General features: G+C 42.5%; 1 long non-coding RNA gene across 1 annotated transcript; it reads right to left on the minus strand.

The window, feature by feature from the left end:
* Positions 1-1,879: 1,879 nt before the first annotated feature.
* LOC145549301 (uncharacterized) lies at positions 1,880-3,631 on the minus strand. The gene is made up of 2 exons (XR_014085199.1): positions 2,257-3,631; positions 1,880-2,221 (listed from the first exon to the last, which is right to left on the minus strand). It is a non-coding gene; the product is annotated as an uncharacterized LOC145549301 (long non-coding RNA).
* Between the last annotated feature and the right edge of the window lie 6,312 nt (positions 3,632-9,943).

Consider the following 9,943-nt stretch of genomic DNA (forward strand, 5'->3'; position numbering starts at 1 on the left):
ACAGCTTCTGTTCCCACTAAGAAACTGTTTCTAGTTTAATGATTTGAATTCTGGCATCCATGCTTGTTGCTTTTGATGTAACAGTTTTTTTTCTGCTCAACAAGACTGAGGTTGCTTTATTTGTGCAGGAGGAGGAAAGATGGCCGTCTTCTCCACACTTAAAACAGTACAAGGCTTGGGCTTGGTTTTACTAGAGTAAGAAGAGTGGATTTGTTGGTTGACATGGACTTGAATTCAGCTGGACTCTTTCTGGAAGAAGTTGAGACATTTGCTGCTGCAATTTCTGAAGTTGTTTTTCATTTCTTTCAGCTCTTCATTGGACGTAGAATGTCCACAAGAACAGCATTTGGGACTTTCTGTTTTGACGTTCAATGTGCTTTTCATAAGTGACTCTTAGCATTGTCTATCTTTCTGTCCTCAGTACAACAACAAATCAGAAAAGATGGTGGATTATCTTTCTTTGTTCCAGCTGTAATTGGTTATGACATGTTGTCCCAACACCACGACAAATGTTCAGTAGATGTTTATTAATGTCACAGTGAGATTCCTCCTTGCTTCACAACAGTGTTGAGAGTGAGCAGAGTCTTTGAAGGTAGTGGACGGTCGTTCTCCTGGATTCTGCAGGAGTTTAAGTATTGTGCATACAATTCTTCCCGTCCTGCACTGTTCCAAAGGCAGAATCTAGTCATTTAGCAAAACTGTTGGTACTGTGTTGGGGTCAACTTTGACAAATCAGCTGCAGGTATGACAGGCTCTCTGGATTCGTCTGGTGACGTGTAGCGCAGAAAGACGGGATCAGCAAGCAGAGACTCATTGGGAAGCAGGACTCATAATCAGCTTCATTACTCGACTTAGGAAGCCTCCTGAAAAGTAGGAGACGAAGTGAGGTGGACCAGTCAATCAGTATTTCGGACACTGTTCAACAACAACCCGTTGTATTTGAGGTTGGATTGAGATCATTGGTGACAGCGACAGTCCTGGAGCTGCCAGTTTGCTTTGACGAGTCGTGCTTTTTGGTCCGCGGAGGAATGAGCAGGAGAAGGGAGGATAATGACCCTGATTCCGACCCTGTATGCACTGGCCGTGCAGCAGTGAATTTATCCACTTCCTCTTCCTCTTTTGCCTTTACTCCATCCTCTTCCTCATCATCATCAAAATTTTCATCTGCTCCTGATGCATGCAAATGTTGGCCTATCTGGCTCATTACTGTCTTCAGAACATCTTCAAAACGATGGCCGCTTTGATCAGCAATTTTCTTAAGTTCAGCGATATAGTCGGGCTGATGGCTGCTGCTGCTGCCCTCTGTGGCTGCGTATTCGAGTGCCAAAACAGTGACACGGAACACATGGTCAGTATTTGTTTGAGAGGTGTAAGTATAAGGTAGAAGCTGTTGTAACGCGGAAAAAGCATCTAAATCCGCAAACTCAACGATCAGGTTTTTAAAAAAAGTGCTTGAGGAATCAGTTACATACAAAGTGCGATTAAGTTTACCATACCTACTCAAGCAATCAAGTATTTCTACATCGGCCTTGGTATTAGTAGCACCAGTAATCATCACAGACTGTGATACATTTACACCAGATTGCGCAACAAAATCCATTATATCTTTTTTTTTTTTTTTATTTTGTTTTTTGTCTTTTACCTTTCGGAAAAGTTGCTTATTTATTTTACTCAGGATTGTCTATCCCCAAGACTGAAAGAAATGTTCAAAAATGATAGGTAACCCAAAAAATATTCACACACACAAGCTCCTGGCTAGCTCGCCACGTGTAACGCTCATTAAGGCTAGGCGCCTGACTACGGCCAATTCTAATAACAGGCACTCAGATAGGTTCGGCTATGGAGCCCGTGTGTGAATAAAACACCATCAGACAAAAAGTACGTTCAAGTTATTGTATTCAAGTGTATATTCTTGCATATATTTAGGAAGATATTCAATAATAATAATATTTATAATAACAGTGATTTTCTATGAATATAACCGAAAGACACAACAAAGAAGAAACACAAGGAAAACAACAAAACAATAAACCCTGATGACACCCAAGCGTTTTTTTCTATTTTAAGTCCTTTCGTGAATCCAAGGTGATTAATGGTCCATCAATCAATAATCCAACTGTTTTTAGTCCATGATCCAGGGCATTAGATCCAGAATGCATGAAGTAGTTTGGTTCATTTAAGTCCTACCGCAAAGCTGCGGTGATCCGGGTAGCTCGCCATCCTGGGTTGACACAGGGGGTGGAAAAAAAACCTGACCGTCGAGCGGTCGACAGAAAACACCCAATTTAGTCCTTCGGCCGTGTTAATAAGGCTCGATCCAGTCTTATTCTTCCATATGCTTAGAAGACGCCAAGACGAACAGCTAACCACAGCGACAGCAGCAACAGCAATTGAGATCCGAGTCACCTGTGACCCGGATCTTAAAGTGTGCTGTCAGTTTGACCCGCCAAAATAAAATACGGGTTGATTATTTTGTGCAGGTTACATCAGACTATTTAAGCCTGCAGTTTCACCTGTGAAAGGATTGGGAATTGAGATTGAGTGCTGTGTGTTGATGCTGTGAATAAATCCACTGCTGTTTTCCACCTGAATCTGCCTCAAGTAGTCTTCCTCACTGTAAAATCCAACCGCTAAAGGTTGTCTTGTTACAAGTGGTGTCAGAAGTGTGTCATTCATGCCACGGTGAGACGATGATGACCAGAGGTGGTAAAAACCCAAGCCAAGAGGGAGAGCCTGATGAAGGAGCTGGAGCTTCCTGTGACATGGAGGCTAATGCAGCGACCAACCCTGAAGATAAGTTGGAGGAACTGGCGGTGATGGTGAAATCTATTCTGCGGTCTCAAGTGGCGAGAGACCTAAAGATTGATAAAGATTTTTTCTGCCAGGAGCAAAGGTGGAAGAGCATACAGCATGATTTTCAACAAATGCAGCTTCAAGTGCATGCTGTACTTGAAAAACCTGAGGGATCAGCAACACAAGCTCGACCCATGACATCTGAAGGAGGTTCCAGGTCCATAATTGAGCCAAGAGTTCTTCCTTTATCTACTGATGACGACATTGAGCATTTTCTGACGACGTTCGAGAGGATGGCCCAGGTGTGTCGGTGGTCTAGAGATGAGTGGGTGGTTCGTCTTGTCCCTCTGCTGACCGGCAAGGCCCGCGCAGCCTATGTTATAATGGATATGGCTGACTCTGAAAACCATGACAAAGTGAAAGAGGCAATACTGGCAAAATATGAAATCACTGCTGACACTTATCAACGCTGCTTCAGATCCCTGAAGATTGAATCCGGTGAGACGCCACGTGAACTTTATGTGCGATTTGAAAGACTTATTTTCAAGATGGATTAAACCTGATAAATCTACTGTGCAAGAAGTATCTGAGCAGATAATTCTGGAGCAGTTTTTAAGAATGGTTAATCCAGAGTTGGAGATCTGGATAAGTGAGCATGACCCAAAGATGGCAAAAGAAGCAGCTGCTCTTGCAGAGGTCTTCACATCAGCCAAGAAGGGGAGCAAGAACATTTATTTTGGCCGAGAGACTCACTATGCCCAATCAAGTAAGTCCACTGGGGGTGAGCAGGGGTCTGGTCAAAGTCAGGCTAGAAATGTTTCTAGTTCAAAGCAGTTCCCTTCCCAAAGAGCCCCCCCCACCCCCCCCAATGTTAAAAAGTCATTTTTCAAGTCTTCAGTCCAAGATATTAGATGTTACAACTGTAATGGTTTTGGTCATACACAACATTTCTGCCCTGCCCTTAAATCAAAGCCATCACTTTTGTGTTCTGTTCCAAGACCAGCTATGGATGCTGTAGAAAAGAAAGTGTGCACTGTTTCTGTTGTAGTTAATGGGCAGAAAGAAGAAACTTTGCTCAACTCTGGGTGTTTCCAATCTCTAGTGCATGCTAGCTTTTCTACTGAGATTAAGCTAAATGGGGTGGGGCTTAAAATAAGTTGTGTACATGGAGATGAACATGTCTACCCTACTGCTGAGGTGTATTTGACAGTGGGAGGTCAAACATACCTGGTACAGGTGGCAGTAGTTCCCTCTTTACCATACTCGGTTATACTTGGTAATGATATCCCCACTCTCTTTGACCTTATTCACCAGTCAGACCATGAATCCCAAGTGCTTACCAACAGAGATGCCCAGGATTCATGTCCTAAAACTGATATCAATGAAACCCTGTAATGTAGTCAAGAGCCCAAAGTTCAAAAACTGTTAGAAGAGTTGCCCTTTTTGGGGGAGTCTATAGAAGCAGAACTGGGAAGAACTAAAAAGTCAAAAGCTCAGAAAAGAAGAGAGAAGTTCAAAGGCTCAGGTGACGAAGAGACAGCACAGTTGTCTAAGCCAAGCCAAACGGTATCCTGAAGCTTTTCCTCTCAGATCCCTTAAAGCCCGACATGTTGCCATCTCCTGCAGCTTTTCTCTAGAGTAGGAATACCAAGAGAAATTCTCACAGATTGTGGGACAAACTTTTTATCTAAACTATTGCAGCAGGTTTACAAATTATTAGGGATTAAGGGACTTAAGACCACTCCTTACCACCCCCAAACGGACGGGCTAGTGGAAAGATATAAATCAGACACTCAAAAATATGCTGCGCAAGTTTGTCTCTGACACTGGTGCAGACTGGGACCAATGGCTGCTGTACCTGTTATTTGCTTACCAGGAGGTTCCACAAGTGTCCACAGGTTTCTCACCCTTTGAACTATTGTATGGGCGTCAAGTGAGAGGTCCGCTGGATCTACTGAAGGACTGTTGGGAAGACGCTAAGCCAGAGGGTGAAAACATTGCAGCATATGTCATCAACATGAGAGAGCGATTGCAGGAAATGGCATCTTTTGCACAGGACAACATGAAAGCGTCTCAACAACATCAAAAGACGTGGTACAATCAGAAGGCCAGAGACAGAGTCTTCCTTCCAGGACCGAAGGTTCTGTTATTGCTTCCTACCAGCAACAACAAGCTGCTGACAAACTGGCATGGACCATATGAGATCACCAAACAAGTGAGTAAAGTGGTTTATGAACTGTACATGCCAGAAAGAGCTAAGAAGCATCAGACCTTTCATGTCAACTTGTTGAAAGAGTTCCACAGCCAACAAGAGCCAGTGCACCAGGAGCTATTTGTGAGAGCAGTTAAGGATGAGGAGGTGACAGAATTTTTTTCCAACCAACATGTCAGGCTGTGCTTTGGTTGACATTTCTCATCTGTCCCCTACTGAGCAGGAATAGATCAAACCTCTCTTGGATCCTGAGCTCTTTCAGGAAGTTCCAGGCTTTACATCACTGGTTCAACATAAGATTTGGGTTAAAGAAGATGTGCTGAATCGTCAAAAGAGCTATCACATACCAGAGCGGTTGATTCCAGTACTGGAAAAAGAAATAAAACTGATGTTGGATTTGGGGATAATTGAAGAGTCTAGTAGTGAGTGGTGCAACCCGATTTTGCTGGTACCAAAGAAAGATGGCTCCCTTAGATTTTGCATAGACTTTAGAAATTTAAATGCTGTGTCCAATTTTGACCCGTACCCAATGCCCAGGGTTGACGACCTACTGGAGAAAGTCGGTTCAGCAAGCTACATCACAACATTGGATCTGTGCAAAGGATACTGGCAAGTGGCTTTGGCACCAGAAGCAAGAAAGCTCACTGCCTTCAAAACTCCTTTTGGTATGTACCAGTTAAGAGTCATGCCATTTGGGCTCCAGGGTGCGCCAGCAACATTCCAACGTTTAATGGATCATGTGCCGAGAGAAGTTTCAGGATTTTCTGCAGCATATTTGGATGATGTTGTGGTGTATAGCCAGTCCTGGGAGGAGCATCTGATTCACCTACAGGAGGTGCTACACCGCATCAAATTGGCTGGATTGACTGTTAACCCAAAGAAGTGTGCTGTAGCCCAGAGGGAAGTGGAGTACTTTGGTTTTGTCATTGGGTTTGGAAAAATAAAGCCTCAAGTGGGGAAAATGGATGCAATCCAGTCCTTCCCGGTTCCAACTACAAAGAGGAAGGTGAGAGGATTTCTGGGTTTGGTGGGCTGGTACCGGAAATTTATACCTTCTTTTGCAGAACGATCAACTGTACTGAACCATCTAACAAAGGGTGCAGCCCCCAACAAAGTGTGTTGGGCAGAAGACTGTGATCATTCAAGGACCTCAAGCAAGCAGTATGTACTCATCCAGTTCTACACACACCAGACTTCACAAAGCCATTTATCTTGCAAACAGACGCTTCAGGAGTGGGACTTGGAGAAGTCCTTCAGCAAGAGGTGGACAGTGAAAGACTACCTTTGGTGTTTTTGAGTCAGGGGCTGCTTGATAGAGAGACAAGATATTCAACAGTGGAAAAGGAGTGTTTGGCCATGAAGTGGGCTATTGAGGCCCTCAGGTATTATCTTTTAGGACGTCAATTTATTTTAGAAACTGACCATCGTGCCATCCAATGGTTAAGACAAATGAGGGATGCCAACGCCCTCATCGCTGGATGGTACTTCTCGGTGCAGCCATTTCCAGTACAAGCCAGGGAAGTCTAATGTGGTTGCTGACTGTTTATCCAGAGTGTCAGAGGACTGAGGTACACTTAAGAGAGGAGGGAGGAAATGTAATGAAGAGTTCTTCATTACGGGGACTGTTTTACTCAAGTCACTGTATAGCACTTTATTAACAAGCACTTCATTTAGCACTGCACTTTAAGCAGATATTTGCACATAAATAACAATTTGCACACGAGAAGTTTTAATTGTATTTATTGAGTATTTTAGTAATTAGCATGTAGCCTTTTGTTCTGGGCTCTGCACAGCTGCTCCTCATTGACAAGTGAGGTTGTTGCCTGTGAAGGGAGGATAATTGTTACTCAGCAATGAGCTACTGGTGGGTAAAACTGAGCAAATGTTTGTGCATTATCTGTTAGATGTGGAGTGCCGATACTGAGTGACTCACCTGTCTTTTCTGTGTCCTCTCCAGGGTGTTTGGAGGTCCAGACACCATTTATAGGTTCTGGGAGAGGCCATTGAAAAGTGGAGGGAGGAAATTGTTTATGGGTTTTTGTGGTGTTTCCAACACAGCTGAGACTATTTAAGCCTGCAGTTTCACCTGTGAAAGGATTGGGATTTGAGATTGAGTGTGTGTGTTGATGCTGTGAATAAATCCACTGCTGTTTTTTAATCTGCCTCAAGTAGTCTTCCTCACTGTAAAATCCAACCACAAAAGGCTGCCTTGTTACAAGCAGAAAGGAGCCAGTAAGTTCTAGCAGGAACAAATTCAATTATTCTGTAGAGCACACGCGCTACATTTCTCAGGGGGATGCGTATACCCTACCCCTGGCACGAAGGTACGTGAAAGGTAAAACTCGCTACATTTACCCCATTATGAGCGCGAGGTGAAAGAGCGTAAGGGCGCTCAAGTGCATGCGAACACATCGGCTCGCCGCCCCCTCCAGACGGGGTTTTGACGCCCCCTCTATTGCAACGCCCTTATGCGCTGCATGCCCACTTTTTGCACAGAGTTTAATTAATCTGATGGCTGATTTCATGTCTGAAAAAAGCTAATGACAAAGGAGAAAAAGGTTTTGGGTGTGGAAAGAAAAGTGTTTGAAACAGATGAAGCACAAGTGAAGTTACATTCTGCTGCCCCTTCTTTTGGCTTTATAAATACACAATCCAAAGCTGCCCTGAAGTGAAGGATTTGTTAATGGCTGTGCTAATTGCAGTAAACACAAGTGGTGTTTGAGTCTTGCAACAGGCACAACACTCCTAATTAGGCTGCCACAGCCTCATTAGGGGCAATAAGAGGACAAAGGAAGAAGTCGGGAAATATGCAAAGGAAATCAAGGAACATAGAAAGACAGCAAAAAGAGGACATGTCGGAGTAAAAGAGCAAAATGAGATTGGAGACAAAAACGACACACAAGACTGTTAGAGTTCTATATATGAGCAAACTGTCAAGATGATATGGAAATAAACTGCATTAAAGGGGACCTATCATGCAAAATCCACTTTTATAGCCCCTAAATTTTGTGATTCTTGAGTGTCTAGGAGTGCAAAAAAATTAAATGCATTCTTTCCCAGTGCTGCATAGATATTTTTAAATTCTTAAGGCTCTATTCGGTATAATCTTTACTTGGCTATGACGTTAACATATTTGCTGTGGTACTGCTAAACAAGGTCATGACTTCCAGCTAATCGGTTTTGTGAATCTGCCATTTTTTATAGTCCGAATTCAGTTATGCCAAAGTTGGAAGTAAACAAGTCAAAATGTTCTGTACTGGCATGTATTATACCAAAGCATTGCAGTTCTGCTTTACATGGTGAATTATTTGCATGTGAAAGGATTTAAAAGCAAACAATTAATTGTGGATTCCACAGATCTGGCCTTTTTTAGACCAATCGTCATGTTGGGTTTAATATTTTGAGCCCACATGCAGACACATTCGAGAGGATAAGTAAATGCAAATAGTTTATTTACAAGTGACTCGACAGAGCAACAGAAATGATGACTGCGTCCAGGAACTCTGGTAGGAGGGGCCGTTTAGGACAAAATCTGTTTTGTCTCACACACTACAAAAAACACGCACACTCAAAAATTACTCAAATTGCGTATACACACTACTAAAATATCGCACACGCATACAAATTTTATCTAACACATACATTGTACCAACATGTCGCACACACACATACACTCAGGGGTGAAAGTAGTTTTAAATTCTTGGGGGTACTTTGACAAAAATAACTATATATATATTGCTTCTTTGTGTGCTTTGGAGTTTCTGTGCTGATAATTTTTTTTGCGAAGCAATTAAAGCTGGGTAGCTCTTGAACTGCTACAAAATAACAAAATAAAGCTGTATTTCCTTCAGCCCACTGGCTGCAATGTTGACACCTTGAGATGCCATGAGACCTAAATTCTGAACATCATGGCATGGAGTGCATCCCAGTTTTCCATGTCTGGCATATAACCATTCATTTTAGCTTTTAAACTGGTTCTATTGATCCTGTGTCCAGACAGGGATAATCAGTAGCCCAGCATCATGACCCGTTTGTTCTGAAGATCCTGCAGCTTCCACTTCTCTTCCTAACATGGCGCCTCCTCAACCTGACTCTCATACTGACAGGAGGAACCACAGAGCTCTGTTAGGTTAAAGCTCATCTTCTGAAGTTGGGATATTTTTCCTCCAGCAGGTTCCAGAGGAATCACCTCAAACCAGATGTTGAACTGGATTTTATTTCACTGTCATTTGTGAATGATGGAGCCTCATTTTCAACAGTGGAGCTATAAAGGTTGAAAAAGGTTATTATTTTGGAGAAAGTCTCATCAACATCAATATTTCCACTAAATAAGAGGTAAAAAAATTGATAAAGGACAAGCCTCTCAGACTCAGAGCGCAACAGCACCAAGCTATTTTTTTTAATATTAGACAATTAATTTAATTTCACATAATTATCACGGTAGAAGCCATTTGTTTGTTAAATACTTAATGAAACATATATACCGTATTTGATGTTTGCTGTAAATGACGTATAGTCACAAAGAACGAGATAATTAGTCCAAGTTTGTCGTTTATTGAACGTTCAGAAACTACAGCGGCTGTGATGCACCAAGGCAAAGGTAAACAAAGGTAAAACCTAAACAGGTGATAAACTCTAAACCACTCGCACCTTTTTACTCTCCGTCTCTCCCCTAAGCACACCCGTAGCCATAGTAACCGCCTGCGCTGCGCAAGCCCAGCAGCAATTACTTTAAAAAACATAACATTCAGTCCGTTACGATATTAGGTTTGCAGGCTTGACATTTATTTTGCGATCATTAATAAACCTCTCATGAAAACAGCGGTGGTTGATTAGTTAATTTTAAACTCCTGCTCTGCTAGTTATTTTGATAATGGAACCGAAACCACAGAATTGAACAACACCTTGTTGAAACAATAATTACTGGGATTATTATTG

This window comes from Poecilia reticulata, chromosome 20 (genome assembly GCF_904066995.2).
Source record: "Poecilia reticulata chromosome 20, P_reticulata-male-v2, whole genome shotgun sequence".
NCBI lineage: Eukaryota > Metazoa > Chordata > Actinopteri > Cyprinodontiformes > Poeciliidae > Poecilia > Poecilia reticulata.